The sequence below is a fragment of the Polyodon spathula genome, chromosome 1, assembly GCF_017654505.1.
Source record: "Polyodon spathula isolate WHYD16114869_AA chromosome 1, ASM1765450v1, whole genome shotgun sequence".
In the NCBI taxonomy this organism is placed as follows: Eukaryota; Metazoa; Chordata; class Actinopteri; order Acipenseriformes; family Polyodontidae; genus Polyodon; species Polyodon spathula.
In genome coordinates, this window is record NC_054534.1 from 90,402,731 (window position 1) to 90,421,553 (window position 18,823).

The following is an 18,823-nucleotide window of genomic DNA, read 5'->3' on the forward strand; positions in this document are numbered from 1 at the left end:
AACATCCTCCAGGGATCGCATGGCTGCATTTGGACAACCTAATCTATCATAAGCATGACAATTACTTGGCAGAGATGCACTGCTGCAAAAACAGCTGGTTCAATGTAATACACTAATTGAAAACTGCTGCTTCTTAAAATCATTGTGACCCTTAAAAACCATACAAATCAAGTTAAATTGGTTCAAATTACTATAAGCATCTGGGGAAACGGTGCAAAAAAAGTCTATCAACTAAGCATAAGAAAAGATATACGTCCTGTAAAACGTATGATTCATAAAAGGCATATAGTATATAATTGTAGCAGATGCATAAGTGCACATACTGTATATAGAATGTTGTGCTTTGCTTGGTACTGTATGCATCCACTTACTGTATCTATCATTACTGCACCAGAAGAGATAGCAGTCAGTAAAGAGTGGATACATGTCTTCGTGATCTTTTTATGAGGCTCATGTATTTAAAACATGGAAGGCATGCATGTTTCTAACATTGATAGAAGCCACTTTTTTGGTGCCTCCACCAAAAAACTTCTATTATTTCTCCACAATACCATTGCAAAGTGTTTTGTGAAATGGACCGATCCAAACATCACACAATAATAGAAAACACTGGTTAAGCTCTCTTTATTGAAAAAAAAGGGATGCAGAGAAAATGGTTCAGCTAAAAAGATCCTGCATGCAAGTGCCTTGGTTCCTGTTACTATAGTCATTATGTCAATTTGTTAATGTAGATTAGGGTTTTACATTTCTAGGTCAGGTTATAGTCTGGTTGGTCTGTCAGCATAGAAAGTCAAATGGATCTGTATCCCCAGAGATAACCAAGTACCAGATTGTATTGACTTACTGTGAAGCTGTAAGATTCTGATTAGAAGGGGAAGATATGGAAGACACATCACTGGTTTAAAAGACATTCTTTGCACAGCTGTAATTCTATTACTTTATTTTGTTAACAATTATGCCTACTTGTACTTAAGTGCGTTCAATTTAAATTTTGAAAGAGACATTCCACCCATTTTATTGCTGAGGCTCAAGACCACCAATCAGTTCATGACTGAAAGTTAGTTATGCCTTGTTGTTTTGCCCCTTGACGGTAATGAAATTGGTCCTCAAGATCAAATCGAATTATCCCAGGCGCCCACAGATGAACTCTAGCATCAATGTAAACAAAGCAAGCAGACATTTACAAAATTCAAGTATGTATGTGATACACATCTTCCACTACAGCTTTAAATACCAAATTAAAGAATACAATGATGAAATAGTAAACCAACATGGCCTTCCTTCACTGTGTACGCAGTAAAAACAGAAGTGTGACATATACATATACAGATAGACTAACACCTGCCACACCTATTTCCTGGTGATTTTGGGCACGCTAGCCTAATTCCACGAGTCGGCCGACGGAAATATATACAGTAGGATACAAAATTACAAAACCAACCAAAATTACCAATTTATTAAATCGACACTCAGGAGCAAAAGTAACAGAGGAAGAACGAGGAAAGCAGCAACTAATCTGAAAAAAGGTTTTCATGGGAGCAGGATTGGTGCTACATGTACTGGCTATTGCATCACTGGGGCCATTCGCTTTGAAGCTATGAAAGACACCCAAAGAACAAACAGTATTTCAAATTTAGAAAAGAAAAATATATATGAACTAGAACTGCCAGACAGTTTTACGGCTTCCAAGCTCAGTACCAGTTGGAAATTTTGGCAAGCTGTAGCACTGCAGCACAAGTGCCAGCAACAGATTAGTTTTATGAAGCAGTTTCAATTCGAAGTGCTGCATTAGTTCATTATCTCACGACACTTTAAACAACGTAGTAACCATGACCCTAGCTACACACTGTAAGGAGTTATAAGCTAATCTTACATATAACCTTAAGGAGAGGTCAAAGGTCACAATCAAGGTCATTTTTGATTGGAGCATATGGGTTCCTAAATGTGTTACATGGTAACCATAACCCTATGCTCACTAGAAGCCTAATAAATCATCTTTACAATAACAATAGGCTTCCCAAGGCAGCTTGGAAGCCTAACTACAGAAGTCTGCTTTGGGGAGTTTATAAATGAAAAATCTGGTTTGTATAAAATGTAAAATTTTATATTTGAATACCATGTTTATGACCAACAAAGGTTTCCATTTGTAACTTCATTGTGTACTTTGAAGTACATAATCATTAATAGCTGAACAAAGGTTTAAAGTCTGCATTGTACGGTACACTGCTTTTCTGGGAAACCATATTTAAAGCAAAAAAAAACAAAAAAAACAAACACTGTTCTCCTGAGGCTCTCCAGTTTTAGGCCAGTGGGAACTGTGCTTTGAGGTTATAAAGCTGAATTCACTATAGACAGTCAAGGTGCAATCTCAGCAACCCTTACCACTGTTTATTTAAATGTAATGGTGATATACCTAGTGTATACTGTAAATACGTACTGTATTTACATAAATACCACATTATACAGGGGGTGTACAATTCTGGCCAATACTTGTCCTTAAAAATCTACTTGCTCTATCCTCCTAAAAACACAAAGTAAAATATAACTCGTAGGATTTTGCTTTTATAAACAATGAACACAATCAATTAGTGGTTAATAATGTTTGCTTCATGATATCAAATAAAGAAAACTTAATTCAGTCCAAACATACTTGTTTATCTTTATCCAAGGGCCACATAGAAAAACCAAAACGTATTAAACAAGTATCATTTCCGTTCTTCTGGGTAATGTAGTTTAGAAACCAGTCCTTTAACCCTTCCGCTCCGGGTGAACATTCTACCAGTTTCAGGTCTGTCTGACATAACATAACATGACTTTCGGCTTGTGCATCAGCAGAGTCATCCACCAAAACTATACCAGATTAATACCTTTTTAAAACAGCTGCAAATCTAAAGATAATTAAGAGAATAATGTTTTCACTCTATGATGAAAAATTACCTAGTTTGAATGTGTGTGTGTGTGTGTATATATATATATATATATATATATATATATATATATATATATATATATATATATATATATATACACACACACACACACACACACACACACATACATACATATACAGTGCCTTGTAAAAGTATTCAGACCCCTGACCAATTCTCTCATATTACCGAATTACAAATGGTATATTGAAATTTTGTTCTGTATGATATTTTATTTTTAAACACTGAAACTCAGAATCAATTATTGTAAGGTGACATTGGTTTTATGTTGGGAAATATTTTTAAGAAAAATAAAAACTGAAATATCTTGCTTGCATAAGTATTTAACCCCTGTGCTGTGGAAGCTCCCAGTTTGCACAGATGAAAGAAATTGCCCTAACGAGGACACAATTACCTTACCATTGGCCTCCACCTACAAACCATTAAAGTTGCTGTCACATTTTCTGGATAAAAACCCACAGTTGAAGGATCATTGGTAAGGCTGTGAATCTGAAGGAAAATGAAGACTAACAAGCATTCTACAGAAGGTAGAGATAAAGTAATACAAATGCATAGATTAGGGAAAGGGTACAAAATAATATCAAAGTGTTTGGATAGCCCAGTGAGCACAGCTGGATCAGTAATCAGGAAGTGGAAGCTGCATCACACCACCCAGGCACTGCCATGAAAAGGCCGTTCCTTAAAACTCAGCGCTCCAACAAGAAGGAGACTTGTGAGAGAAGCCACAGAGAGGCCAACAATCACTTTGAAGGCGCTACAGAGTTCAGTGGCTGGGAGTGGAGTAATGGTGCACCAGTCAACCATATCAAGAGCTCTGCATAACACTGGCCTGTATGGGAGGGTGGCAAGAAAGAAGCCGTTACTCAAAAAGTACCATCTGAAAGCACGTCTGGAGTTTGCCAGAAAGCATGAGAGTGACCCAGCTGCGATGTGGGAAAAGGTTTTGTGGTCAGATGAGACCAAGATAGCACTTTTTGGCCAAAACTCAAAGCTCTATGTGTGGCGCAAACCTAACACTGCCCATGCCTCAAGACACACCATCCCTACAGTGAAGTATGGTAGTGGCAGCATCATGCTGTGGGGATGCTTCTCATCAGCAGGGACTGGGCATCTTGTTACAATTGAAGGAAGAATGGATGGAGCAAAATACAGGAAAATACTGCAAGAGAATCTGCTTCAGTCCGCTAAAAAACTGAAGCTTGGGAGGAAATTCACCTTTCAGCAGGACAACGATCCCAAGCACAAGGCCAAAGCAACATTGGAGTGGCTCAAGAACAAAAAGGTGAATGTCCTACAGTGGCCCAGTCAAAGTCCTGATCTCAATCCAACTGAGAATCTGTGGCACTATTTGAAAATTGCGGTCCACAAGCGTCGTCCAACCAACCTGAACAACCTGGAGCAAATCTGCCAAGAAGAATGGGCCAAAATCACTCCGACACTGTGTGCAAAGCTGGTACATACTTACCCCAAAAGACTTAAAGCTGTTATTGCAGCGAAAGGTGGCTCTACCAAATATTAATGTGTGGGGGTTGAATACTTATGCAAGCAAGATATTTCAGTTTTTTATTTTTCTTAAAAATATTTCCCAACATAAAACCAATGTCACCTTACAATAACTGATTTTGAGTTTAAGTGTTTTAAAATAAAATATCAAACAGAACGAAATTTCAATGTACCATTTGTAATTCAGTAATATGAGAGACTTGGTCAGGGGTCTGAATACTTTTGCAAGGCACTGTATGTGTGTATACATATATATATATATATATATATATATATATATATATATATATATATATACTGAAATGTATTTCTTTAGAAATGTCACCAGTGTAATTTAGTGATCGCCTACCTAAAATTCTGACGTAGTGTCACTCTTTTTAGTTTATTATTTTCGTTTGCGTCGCAGTGAACAGGATGGCTTGTGGCGACGTCAGACCCGGAAGAGACAGAACACAGAGATTGAGTGAAACACGCTGTTGCACTGGTTTTAATTATAAATACGAGTTGTACAAAACAAAAAGCACGATGGCCACAACAAAACAGACACAGAACACAACAAGTATCGTCCAGCCTACACTAGCATGCGTAGCAACTGTTATTACTGAATCCACGCTTTCCTTTGCTTTATCTCCCGAATCTCTTTCCGCCTCTGAACACACCAACCCCGAGTTAAAGATGTGTGCCTCTTAAGCAGCTGCGCCTGGCTCGACTGCTTGTTAAATCATTCCACTTGAGCAGGCACAGTCTGCATGTGCTCCCATACAAATACCCAGTTTAATCTGCATGTGGAGTGATTGTTCAATCCCAGTACCTAAATACAAACATACATGTTAAATCCCCTGTGCTACATAGCCCACACTTCCTGCTCCACTATACACATACATTTAAACATAAAATACGCCCAGGGGCGGGGCACACTGTCACAGTCATGAACACAAATTATATGGGCTCAGTTTTGTTTGGGCTGAGTTACGTTTTCTTTAATTGATTTCCTGAAGTGAAGATTATTATTAATGACTAACTGATTGTGTTCATTCTTTAATAAAAACAAAATCCTAAGTTATATTCTGTTTGTGTGTGTGTTTTATGGGATGGTGAGGGGACAAATAGATTTTTAAGAAGGACAAGTAGATTTTTCTAGCATTTTGTCCCTTGGACAAGAATTTATTTATTTATTTGAATTGCACACCCTTGCTCATGACTGAATTAAAGATATTAGTAAGTAACCATACTGTTGAGCATAGCAGGTGAAGACCAATACCCAAGACTGTTGCTAATCAAAAACATGCCCTGAAAAAATTACAGATTTATACACACTGTATTCTAAATGAATTATCTCTTTTTTAACCTGCTGAATGTAACTTCTTAACAAGACAGATGGACAGGAATTCTAACTTGGTCAATTTGCTTCTCTACGGCTGTGTGGTCATGGGATTCTTACTAAAAATTAAAAAACAGAACTGGGTTATTCCCCAACATATAAAACAGCTTTTTTTTTTTTTAAAAACAGGATGTCTAGTCATACTCCTTTAACTAAGCTCTTTCAACTTCAGGCATCATTTTAGAAGGAGTTATCCTTTAAGTTAAAGACCACCACGCATTGCATTCATTTCCTTGTGTCAATAATTTGGGACATGGAATTACTACTGTAGAAGTTACCTCTACCTAGCAAGATACAAGCTATGGGGGATTTTCAAAAGAAAACGTTTCATGGCAAGCTTGTCTATGTTTATTTCTACTACCATTATTTCTATAGTGTACTGTTTTGCATGTTACTTCGTTAATCTGAAAGTTACACTGGAAAATAACTACTATGTTGATGCAATACATAAAAACGCACATGTTATGGTTAAAAACGCAGATTTTGAGAGGGTATTTACAAATGCACATTTTTAAAGGCTAGCGCCACCTCTGCATCTCATTAAATTGTTACACAAGTTAGTTGTGTTACCGGAGTATCCCAAACATTACTTTCCTTACTATCGTACTTTAGAAAATAACTGTCAAACATCGAAAGGCATTGTAGCTTGATCGATACTGTATTTCTAATTCTAGCACAACGCTCTTAACTGGCTCTGTTACTTTGAAGACCCCTGCACAGATGCAATGCCGCCAGTCAACACTCGCAGTGGGCGGGGTGGGGCAGGTGAGCTCAATCGCATGCAGATTCAGTCTGACCTGATTCTGCGCTTAATGCAAAAAATTAAATTGCCGATTTCAAATTTAATTAAAAAAAAAAAATGCTTTGCTTTACAAAAAACAATGCACAGGCTTGACTATCAATAGATGTCAAACGATACGATGCATCGTCTCAGCCTTAAAGATATGTATGTAGTCTGCATTCTTTTTTGTCTTTATGTTTTCTTTTATTACGGGTGTGTTTATAAATTAATATATATTACAGCTCCCTTTGATGCAATAGCAAGCATCCCCTTCAAAGCCGCCATTAACTTTCTAATGTGAAACAAATACTAACTAACTGTCCCAGCCTTTTCACCCGGCATAAAAGTAGCGCACTGCAATGAATATTCCTAACTTGGCTGGAATGACTAAATTAAAAAAAAAAAAAAAAAAAAACAGTTTTTGTACTTTACATTTTCAGCAATATAAAATGTGTGCTACAGTGTTGCCAAGGATATAGGAATATACCTATTATTTACATAGGTTTTTGGAGAGGTTACTGGATCCAAGAAAACCCAAGCCCCAGTGCATTATTTGTCAGGAGGTTTTGACAAGCAAAACTCTTTCACCTGCAAAATTGAGATGTAATTTATTCAAAAAACACTAAGAATGTGAAAAATGTGCCATCAGCAACTTTCAATTCACAAGATGACAACATCCCTTGCTGACCTGGTATTGACGACCCAAGCCCAGGAATCTCATCAAGTCAGGTACGTTATATAAACACTTTACTTTCTACATACACATAAATACAAATTACTTTCGAAATGATGTTATGAAAAAATGCGTGGCAAGTGGTCTGTGGAAAAAATTCAAACACCGAGGTGATCCCTACATTGAAAAAGGTTGGGAATGGAAAGACGCTTTCACCGAGGGGAGCCTGTGTACTCACAGTTACCTTTAAGGGAATGTCAAAGGGTTACTGAACAAGCTGTACTGTTCACACCATGACACACTAACTCCTGCTACTGCCTCCTACAATACCTTTTTCAATATAAAATCAGTGTTGGTTTTGATATTTGTATTCAAATACAAATTTGATGTCCAACAAAAAATACTGCCAAGTGATCAGCTTCATTCCCAAGCTAACTTATACAGTATACTGGATGTGTACAACATTTTCTCTTAAAGTTATTGCAAGAATATGTACACTACAGGAGGCTGCAACGGTAAGTAAAACTGTCTTGGTAACCCTCCATACAGTTCACAGAAGCTACGAAAGAATCCTGTTACAATATCAAATCATGGAACATTGCAGCTTTAATCATATTCTCTTTATATTCATACTGTAGAATCCTGTCTGAAATCACAAAGTTAAAAACTCACCAACTGGGTTTAGCTATTCTTAGACGTGTCGCAGTCAAGACTATAATCTTCACAATTTCTCTGCACTGCTGATATGGGCCAAAGCATACAGTGTGGGGTAGAGGCCAGTCTCTGGAATTCATTCAAGTTCTGTGCTGTTCTAAATGAGGGGAATATTAATTACACTGCAGCTATTTCCTGTACACCTCGGTCCCGTTAAGGCCTGGCTCCACATAATTTACATGGCTGTACTGATGCAAGGTCACAACAGTAATGATGGTCATAGACTATAGCATAATTCTAGAACTTTCCAATTGGCCTGTCACTTCCAAGGTTAAAAGTAGCCAGTCATTTTGTTGACTGCTGACAGATAAAACAAAAGATCTCACTAAAGCCCAGGACACACTGCCCGATTTTTCAGTCGCATCAGGCAGTGTGTTATGCCCACTCGCAAGTCTGAAAGTCAACATTTTATGATTTCACCATATTGGGTCATATGACTGGAGATAGACATTTTATATAAATCACCGACAAGGTATTCCATTGGTTTGTAGACAATGTCCATGCCGACATCTTTACAAAACAAGCATTGACAGCCTCATAACCACTGTACTTTTTAAACTATTAAAACTAAATGAAAATGTGATTTGGCAGAATTTGATTATAATTCTATTTATAATAAATGAATCATGCAGCATGATTATAGTTGCAGTTTAAGTATTCTGTAAATATTTAGCCTAATAGTTAAAAATGACAATACTTATGGGGCTGTCAGGACTTGATTTCAAAATATGCTGGCACCGTCGACATTGCATACAAACTTGCATGCGAGACTCGAGAGAAAAAATACATGCATGTCTCCAGTCATATGCGGTTTTTAGAATCAAGTCACCTTCTAACCAAAACTGTAGATAGTAGTATGGCCACAGCCTTATGTTCTCGCCTATTGATTTGCCCCATTGACGCTGTACTTTATGCATTCAAGGCAAGTCAAACTCACAAATTATGCATCCCTTCCTGCAATTTCAATGGGCAGTGTGTGATGCCCGCTCGCAAATATTTTTTTGCAATACAACCTCTTCCATTGAGATGCTACGATCGCATCAGGCAGTGTGCTGCGGGCTTTACAGCACAGTAAATGGTATAGCCTACACATCGTTTTAAGGAGAGCCCGAAGTTACATGCCTCATAAAGGCAAACCAAACAAATAATAATGAACCAACATGAAACGCATCAAGCAGTAGCAGGTTTCTTGCCAGATTATTTTTTTTTTTGTGGGGGGGGGGGGGGGGGGGGGGGGGGGGGGGGGGGGGGGGGGGGGGGGGGGGGGGGGTGGGGGGGGGCTTATTTTATACTATCAGGGTATTTACAGTATGCAGCTTACTGTCGGTTTCAAACCCTCTTCTCGACTGCTAAAATTATGTTCAAGAAACAATGTACAGACCTCTGATGACAGTAATGCAGAATGGCAGAAACAAGACTAAAATAAACATTACTTAAAAGTAGTTTGATACTATTCTCTACTCATCTAACTAAAAAAAAAAAAACAGTACTGCTCCTGAAGTGAGAATATCCCAATGTCTACTTGCAAAGCTGTCTGTGAAGTGTACCAAATCACGTGTATATGTTTAGGAGGGGACGGATCTGCTGCCCTTAATAAAATGACAATCACTTATTGGCACTTTGATCAATTCATTGAGAATGCACATGAAACACAATGGGAACTGAACTTACTTACTCTCCACCACAGACCACCTTTAACTGACTTAATGCAGTTTTTGGGGGAGGGATCTTCACAGTATCCATTTCATGCAGCATCACCCAGCAGAGCCTGATACATGTTTGCAGGAAGATAAATCACTGAATATGCAAGAGCTTGCTTTCAGGATAAAAAGTGGCATATTACAATAGAAGATAACAGATGCACATACATGCAGTAAGGGTTTCACTCCAACTGCATGTGTCAGAACTGCATCATGTGCCATTATAAAATCAGTTTTAGTTTTTTGCCGGAAACCCTGCATTCAAAGGTGTGAACAAAGAGAGCTGTGAAAATGAATGCTACAGGCTCTCCTTCAACTCATAATGAAGCTTTTCATCATAATTGACAAGCCTTCAATCAATCCAGCTTAACAGAAAACAGACAGCACAAGGTCATTCTTGTATATAACTAAGTGTGGGCCTTTACTGACAATCATTTATTGGGTTGCATTATTTTTCTACTCAGCAGATTTTGTTACTGGCTTTAAATAGTGTTCACTTAAATAATGAAATTTTACATATGATCTCTAAACTCAAACTGTGAAAGATACATTTGCTCACTTAAAATCCTTCTTACTCAATCATAGCTGTATTGGCACACTATTAACAAATGAACAGTTTACAATAGAACATATAATCCGAACCTGTGAGTTGCAACTGCCTGAGGTTAGCTTTTTAAACACGTTCTAGAATGACAATAAAGATGTCAAACGCACTGTCAGGCAACAATCTTGTTTGGAAGCACCACTGTGTGTTTATGTCTCTTAGTTCTAAAATTCAGCCCATTTCCAGGGCCAGTTTAAATGAACACAGAAGTTTTAGGTATATTCATTAGTCTGGGTGGTTCAAAGAACATCCATGTTTGTCTGCTTCTTCTCAGGCAAATTACTGTCCAACCCCTTGTCTACAGTGATGCCATATACTGTACAGTCCACTGTCAAACCCACCCTCACCCTTCTATTTTTGCATATTTTCATTTGAGCCCTTTTGCGACAGGCATTCAGGCTTTGACAGTGAGATTGTTACATCAGTACATGGAAATATTTAGACTATACAAATAAATTCAAGTTTAAATCAATACACGCCATATATTTGGCTACTAGAACTACAATTACTGGTATGTATTTTCTTATGTTAGTAAAACCACAGATTATTGTATGGTGGTATGACGAGTAGTCAAAGTGCTATTGAGGCTTCCAATAGATGAAATTGACTATTTCTATATTTGACCTTTTGACCCCCCCGGCCATTAGCTTAAAAATTACTATTTCTCACTTCTAAGTCATGACAGAGTAGACAGCTGCTCAAAAAATAGAGTACGATTACTTTCCACAACTTAGTTCTAATAAAATTAAAATGACAAAAATGCATAAGATATGTGGATTCATGCTTAAAACTGAAAAGAAACACAACAATGTTATAACATTACCTAATGATAGCTACATTGACATATATTAACAGTTTAAAATATGCTTTACTCAGGTGGTGCTCAGTAACACCCTTGGGCACATATAAAGATAATCAACCCACATGTGGCGGGTGGGCAAGTGCTAATTTCGAATCCTGTAGCTCAACATAATACTCTCTTTAATTCAATACAGGTGCTCTTTAAACCACAAACATTATACCCTTAATTTAAACATACATTTACTTTAAACATAAAAAACGCTTTTAGCACCAAAGGCACCAGGGAGCACTTGACCAACATTTTCCAAAAGTGACAAATGCCATTCCATCCACAGATGGAGTTTTTGTATTCCTACTGCTGTTGTCAGTCAGTATTCACAATCGAGATGGGCTTGGGCTCCGTTGAGTGTTTCAGTCTGTACTAAAGTGAAATCATTCATAGTGCTCAATGCTTGCGATGCGAGATGCCTCTACTTTCTCTCTTGATGAAGTAAAAACACCAATCAGGCATCTGGTGCATTAGGAGACTGTTTGCGGTGTGGGGTGAGCGGGGGAGGGGGGGGTGGAGCTGGAGAGGCAGAAAGTCAAAACCTAAAGAGTTACAATGACACCATCATGTGTCTGAACAAGGATTTCTGTATCAAAGTAGAAACAGGCAACCTTGCTTTTAATTCTCCAAGCATGAAATAGGAAACTTCCTTTACCCTGTTGAGTTTTGCTTGTGAAGTCTTTTTTTCATGTACACAGCAGGCCCTGTGGGTGGTCCAGACATGAACAATGTTCATAACAATGCACTCTGAGAGGACTTCTTTACTGAATGTAATTTCAATTCCAGGTTGCATGTATCTCGCAGACCTTGCACCCAATGTCAAAATTTCCCCATGATGGAGGTCCTAACCTCCCACTGCAATGAAATTCATTTTGGCGACTGCCAGACATGGCTGATGGAGGGTTCACAATACTGGCTTTATGTGACCACTGGACTCATAAAGGAATCTATTGGGGGCATGCAATCAGAAGCTGGAACTTGCATTCACCTTTGTTATAGTGAATACTAAAGATCCAAAGCTAGCCATTAGATCCGCACCACACAGATAGAAATAGAAATTCCAAGTGATTTTGTAGTTTAATATGACACTTCTAACATACATCAGCCATTTTCGTTTTTAATTTTATGGAGGTTGCTTTTTTTTTCAGCTGACAGGCATGTCAAGGAGGTTGAAATTTACTTTGACGTCAGTTCTTACAGGAAAAAGCACGTGGGGGAGGTAAGAGGGAAAGAGTGGAATGATGCGATTGTCTGCCTCTACATTGTTTTTGATGAAGAGGGTTTGTGTTTTAAGAACATCTATTTTTGGAAGCACTGGTTGTAATATGCCTTGGTAAAAGCACTATTATATGACAAACTGCTTCCTGGAGGGCTCGCATACAACCTCAAGATTTAAGAGCCACAATGAAATAAAAAGCAAACAAAAACTACTGCAGATCATTGCAATAAAAATGGGAAAATTCCCTTTACACAAATATCTAAGACACATTGGACTATCTTTCAGAAAGAACAAGAATGCAATTTGCATCTTCTGCATAACCTGATTATGCTGAGGAACCTTCTGTAAAACAACAGAAAATAGAAATAGCTCTTTAAGCAATGCACTGCACCTGGGATGTTTAGTACTATGGGAACAAGTCTGTTAGTAACATACAGCCTCTGCCATATAAACAACATTGGAGCCATTAGTATCATTAAAATTGCCACAACCTCCATCTACAGTGTACACCTACCTATGTATGACCTAAAACAGATTTCTCCATTTACCCCCGATAATGTAATACCAAGTTCCATCACAAAGCAGTTGCAAGACAACTCCCAAATTCTGATACTCTCAATAACTTGCTCTAAAGAATGGACAAAGTTACTAAGGGGTTCTTCAGATGGATGTACAGCAAAACTCTAAAATTATAACAAATACGTATGTGTGCCTCCACTATATCCCCATTGAGATGCAGTGTACAACCATGTGGAATGGAAACAAACAAAGGGGAGAACTGATCAGGATAAACTATTGAAGAATATAGTAAACGGACACCAAGGAATCAAAGTTTAGTATAAAAGTAAACTTGAACACTGCAGCTTGATACAAACCCATGAGTGAAACAGACACTGCATACAGGTTTGCTGGCGCTGTAAGTCAAAAGCAAATCAATGGATGGGCACAAATTCAATTAAGCTCATGGAACACAAATGAATTACAGTCCAGAGGGTCACAACGAGCAGGCATCCACCACCTTCATGGCTGCTCTGTCACACATATCAGAAGCAACATGGCACATTACATGGTATGCAACCCTAGTTGGCCAAAACATCACTTTTTTTTGTGTGTGTTTTTTTTAAAAACACATAATAGCAACAAACACCACTTTATACAAAATTAGTAAAGCTATTTAATTTTTAATTTCATTCCAAATAGTACAAAAACAGTTTGTTTTATTCAGTACCGAAGAACCCTTTTGAAACGTCAATGGAGGGATAACATATAGAGACCCAATGGTCATGTACTGCTTGAAAATGTTTCCTGAAAATATTTTCTATACATTTTTAGAAAAGCAGTGTACAAAATGTTTCTTGTGTGTGCTGAGCTTTCAATGTTAAACCACTACCCAGATGGTCAAACAAAGAAAAACCTGTAAAGATCCTAAGTATGACAAAAAAAAAAAAACACACGTGATTCACTCGTGTGGATTAAGAGCATGTGGAAGAACACGTGGTTCAAGCATTGAGGATTTTGAACGTATCTTTTTCATTTTCATTTCCACGTGATTCACATCGGGCATTTCACGTCGGTTTTATTTTTTGTTACCAGTTTATTTGGTTTCAGCAGTGTTAAATGTGTGTCCTTAAAAAAAAAAAAAAAAAAAAAAAACTTAAGTTATGCTGTCTTATTTTATTTTAACCATCATTTAAATCGACGTCCTCTATGGATAATGTTTTTAAAGTCTGATTTTAAAACATCAAAGCAGCACAGCACAGAAATCATTAGAAAAAAAATTATGCAGACCACCACAATACAGTCTAAATTACCCAGCTTTTTCACAAGAGGTATTTTAAGGTCGTAAAGATGAATTATAGATGTGGCATGTAAAGTCCTGATTTATATTTTCATGGGACTCCTGTGTTTATATTTCCATACTCAGGATGAGGAGATGCAGTAGTACACACTAGGAGCAGCAGAGAATGAAGATCACCAAGGTAATATCTCCTCCTACACACCAGAAACATCAAAACCCAGACAAAACATCCTTCACCCAAGAAAAGAAAAAATGACTGTACAGTACATCTAGATTTAGATTACACCTTGATAAACAGAGCAAAGCGAGATTCACTGAAGTGCAGAGTTGATTTCAGTGCAAAGTTAGGAGATCGTGTCTGTCTGTCATTTCTTGTTCAACAGCAAAGGTTTACTCATCATCTTCTGCTCTGAAAGTGCAAGGGCTGGAACCCACACACGCGGCACGGCTGGGCATTGTTGCAGTGCTATACTGCTTAGCGAAGGGGTGGTAGCAGAATTATTTTAAAACAAAACTTAAAACTGAACAAAATGATACATGTCCTGTACTAAACAAAAATGTTTTATATTAAACTTTTGATCTTGTTTCTTCTGGCACCATCTTCTTACTTGTTCATCTTTGTGTTCATAAGAGAACAGTCTCAAATGAGTAACTGCTTTTGGAAAAACCCATTCTACTTCTGAGCCTACTTTATTGGCCAATAATAATCATTTGATGTAAGATTATCATTTTCCCTTATCTTCTCTAGAGAAGTCACCAGGGCATTAAATCAAAATGAAGACACTTGCTAGAAGCCAAAGAAACCTTCAGCAGTCTCAACTAAAACTCAGTTATTACATTTATGTTATAAACCACTAATGCTGAAGAGGTCTCTCCATTATTTATAGGACCCAAGGTGAAGCTTGGGTGCTTTACGCTCCTGTGGGCCATTACTAATGCCATTAAAGTAGAACAAAGTACTACCTTACAACACAAATAAAATGCATGGGAACAGAGCATACAGTACTATAGTGAAGAATCAGGGGATTATCAATTTTTTTAATTATTATTATCATTTGTCTTACATTCTGAAACACAGATGACATGGAAAATGCTTCTGGACAACCTCTGCGGTTTTACGCAAGTATTGAAGAGTTTCTAGCCAACATTTTGTTGTACGGGCAATTAGTAATTCCACAATTTGACATGGACTAATGTTTGGCTTATTTTGGTTGACCCCCTCCCCAGTAACAGCTCTGCATACAAATGAAATACTACCTCAAGCTGGATTTAACTTCTAATTTACAGTTTCCACAGCAATCTCTTTGATTTGCAATCTCTGGAGCACTTTAAACTCTTTCTCATCTCCCGTTACACAGTTCTGAACGCATACGCATTGCATTTCAGTCCCTGTTGCTGCAGAATCCTTCTTTGCTTCGGAGAAGGCAGCTGGCAGAAGTAGAATCAGCAATCCATTAATGAGCGAGTACAGTAGCACATCAGTAGTTTGAACTGGTTCACGCTGCGCAATCTCATTCGTCAAAAGCTTAAAGCTTAAGCTTTAAAGCTTAAATCACCAGCCTCAATCGCTGATAGTAGGTTAATGTCACACTGGCTACTGATGATCCGATACAAAAATTAATGTACTGTATGTGGCTCACATACAGTAATGCTGCCACCTTCAAACATGAGCAGCCAAGAGCTAAGTGCACCAAAAATCATTTAAAAAGGAAAAATTGTTGGTGCAACCCTTGCCCTCTGAAAAAAATGCTTGAGTATACTTACAGAAAAAAAACACAATACTGCCGAGGTATATACTGAGCTGAATTTATGTAAAATATAAAAATACTAAATATATTTAAGTGCATTAAAAAAGCACTTAAGTAAAATGTAAATGACTATGAAAAAGGGTTCATCATCAAGAAGACTACATAAGATTTGAAAAATGATTCTCCTAAACTGTGTTTATTGCAAAACAATCCATTACTGTTCAACGAAAAAGAAAAAAAAAAAAATAGATATAATATTGAAGATTTGTTCTAGTAATCAACTCCAAGAAGTGTAAGGAAGAAATAATTGCAATATAAAATAAAAAAGGAGGAACTGCTGAAATGAAAACTTGCACAAGGCTATGGCAGTCACCGGGCTGCAGTCATAAACAACTACATTTTATGGTCTTTGAATCTTACCTGCAATTGCCAATTACCATTTTAAACAACCCTGCAAAACAGCCTTGAGGTCAGACAGATGCCTCCTGCCAATCCTTTCTTTTCAACAGCTGCTGTTTCTTTAAGGCAATCTCATTTTGCTGCAGCTCTCTCCAACACAGTGTGGGGGATAAAATAAGTAACTCAATCAAGGAATGTATTATTTAACCATGTTTATTATAATGTCCTCTGTTTTTCCCCTGTGAAGACTTGTGTAGATCTTTTAAAGGAAACCTAGAGGCTTATAATAGGGAAATAAAGCACCACAGATGGATGCTGCCTGCCTAATGCTGCATCAGGTTAATTGGCAATCACTGATCTCTGCACACCTTCCCCCCATTTTCTGCAAAAACAAATTATGCTGGTGCCATTAACGTAAAAAAAACACCTCAAATTACCTGTAAAATGCAGGTTTGTATAATCTGTACGAACAAGATACATTTAAATAAAATGCAGAAACACACATCTCCTCTTATTCATTTTGCACTGAAGAAGAAGCCATTCAAGGCAAAAAAAAACAGCATTCAAAAAACATAAAACCAGGATGGCACAACTTATTGCTCTCCAAAACAGGAATAACAGAATAACACAACACTAACTTTAAAACAAACCCAAACATATCTGTATAGGATGATCTTCTTAGGACAAAGAAATATTTTTTGAATAAGCAAATGGTTTGCTGACCTAACTCCTCCTGAAATCACAGATGAAAACCGAATTACAAAGTCAAAATTGGACAAGAAATTCTTGCAATTGGATTTTGTAGTACAGAATGAATTCTACATCAGAAGTCACAACCAGTGTGACATTTCTTGAAGACAGAAAGAAATATTGTTATCTCTTACACTAAAGCAGCTGTCCACCAGTGTCCTTATTTCCCCATTAATCCATATCAGGGGCAGCCACTTTACCCATGCTGCATTGCTGACTTTTGCAGTGTGTATAACAATTTATTTTAAATAAATAGGATACATTTTAAACCCACATTTTTTTTTTTTTTTTTTTTTGCCAGGAATTACAATATAATTTTAAAAGCTGTATCACACTGCAAACAGGAAGTTTGTGGGTACAGAATGTTTTCTCAGTATCCAGGTGAAGGACTAACAGTGCAGAGAGAACAGAGAACTGAAAATTAAAACTGTGGCAATATTCCACAAAAGTTATTGTTTTCTACAAATGAGTCAGATCGTGAATATCACAATAATAATAATAATAATAATAATAATAATAATAATAGGTCCATAAAGTCAGTTTATTATAAATCGACTGAAGATATTTAAAAAAAAAAAAGAAAAAAAAAAAAAAAAAAAAACAACAGCAAAATAGACTTCTAATACCATATCCTTTCGGATGTCTTAAATACATCGATTAACGTCTGCACATTTTTACATCACGGTAGGACCTAAACGTATAATCTCCTGATCTTAAGTATATTACGGTTTGCAAAACATTATTCACGTATAACTTTCCATGTATTCGTTTGCCTGTGCTTAAATTTGTTCTTATGCTAAAGTAAAAGGCAAGTCCCAGCTCCTCCCAAATCTACCCAATCGTCTCTTAACACCAAACTAACGCCCTTAATTTGCTTTGTAATCAACATAAAAGCCATCAATATCTGTGTGTTCTGCATCCGAGCATACAGATGTTGAAACACGACTTGACTGTCAACGCAAATGTTAATAATGTTATAGTAAGACTAGATGAAGAAACAAAACAAGACGTTGCAGTCAGAGTCGGTCGACACTGTCCCAACCCTCGCTCTCGCTCCCCCGAGCCTCGCAAAAACGAATACAATAAAACAACCCCTTTGCAAATAAATACAAATAAAAGTTATTCATTCTTGATGGACTCAAAAGGAACATCTATAATGACTCCTAGCCGTACAAACTCATTGTTTTACGAAGCAAAGGAAACGCGTATATATAACAGTAGTTCTTACAATTCCCCATCACTTACCTCCCGTGCTTGCGTCTCTTCGTTTCCTTTATTATTTTCTTTCAGATGCCGTTGCCTCCAGCCTTCACTCAGCACTCCGGAACTGAACACTCCAATCACGTATCTAACCTCAGGAAATAATTCCAGGTATGGGATCCCGGAGGAGGAGCACTAGTGACGTGGAAAAATGCAGTGATTGAGAGAGAAGGCAGGGATCCGCATAATTACTTTATTTGCAATACGAAGCAATTCTATATATTATATATATATATATATAATATATATATAACATACACACACACACACACACACACACACACACACATATAAAATATGATCTAGAAACATTTTTTTTTTTTTTCAAAGGTATGGTATGAAACATCTTTGTTGTAAAACAACAACGCAGTTAGTTCTAAAGATTCTTAATATATATATATATATATATATATATACTATATATATATATATATATAATATAATATATATATATATATATATTATTTCTTAAGATAGGCTTTTTTAAACTTTCAA

General features: G+C 37.1%; 1 protein-coding gene across 10 annotated transcripts in view; it reads right to left on the reverse strand.

The window, feature by feature from the left end:
- LOC121324054 (amyloid-beta A4 precursor protein-binding family B member 2-like) overlaps positions 1–18,404 on the reverse strand; it is a 121,744-nt gene extending 103,340 nt beyond the window's left edge. For 8 of the 10 annotated variants that reach the window (XM_041265551.1, XM_041265545.1, XM_041265500.1 and 5 more), the window contains exon 1: positions 18,314–18,404. The gene's annotated coding sequence lies outside the window, so the exon portion shown is untranslated. Of the gene's footprint in view, positions 1–7,958; positions 7,977–18,313 lie in introns of those variants that run through there. The other 2 variants (XM_041265490.1, XM_041265480.1) reach the window with 2 other exon arrangements.
- Positions 18,405–18,823: the final 419 nt, after the last annotated feature.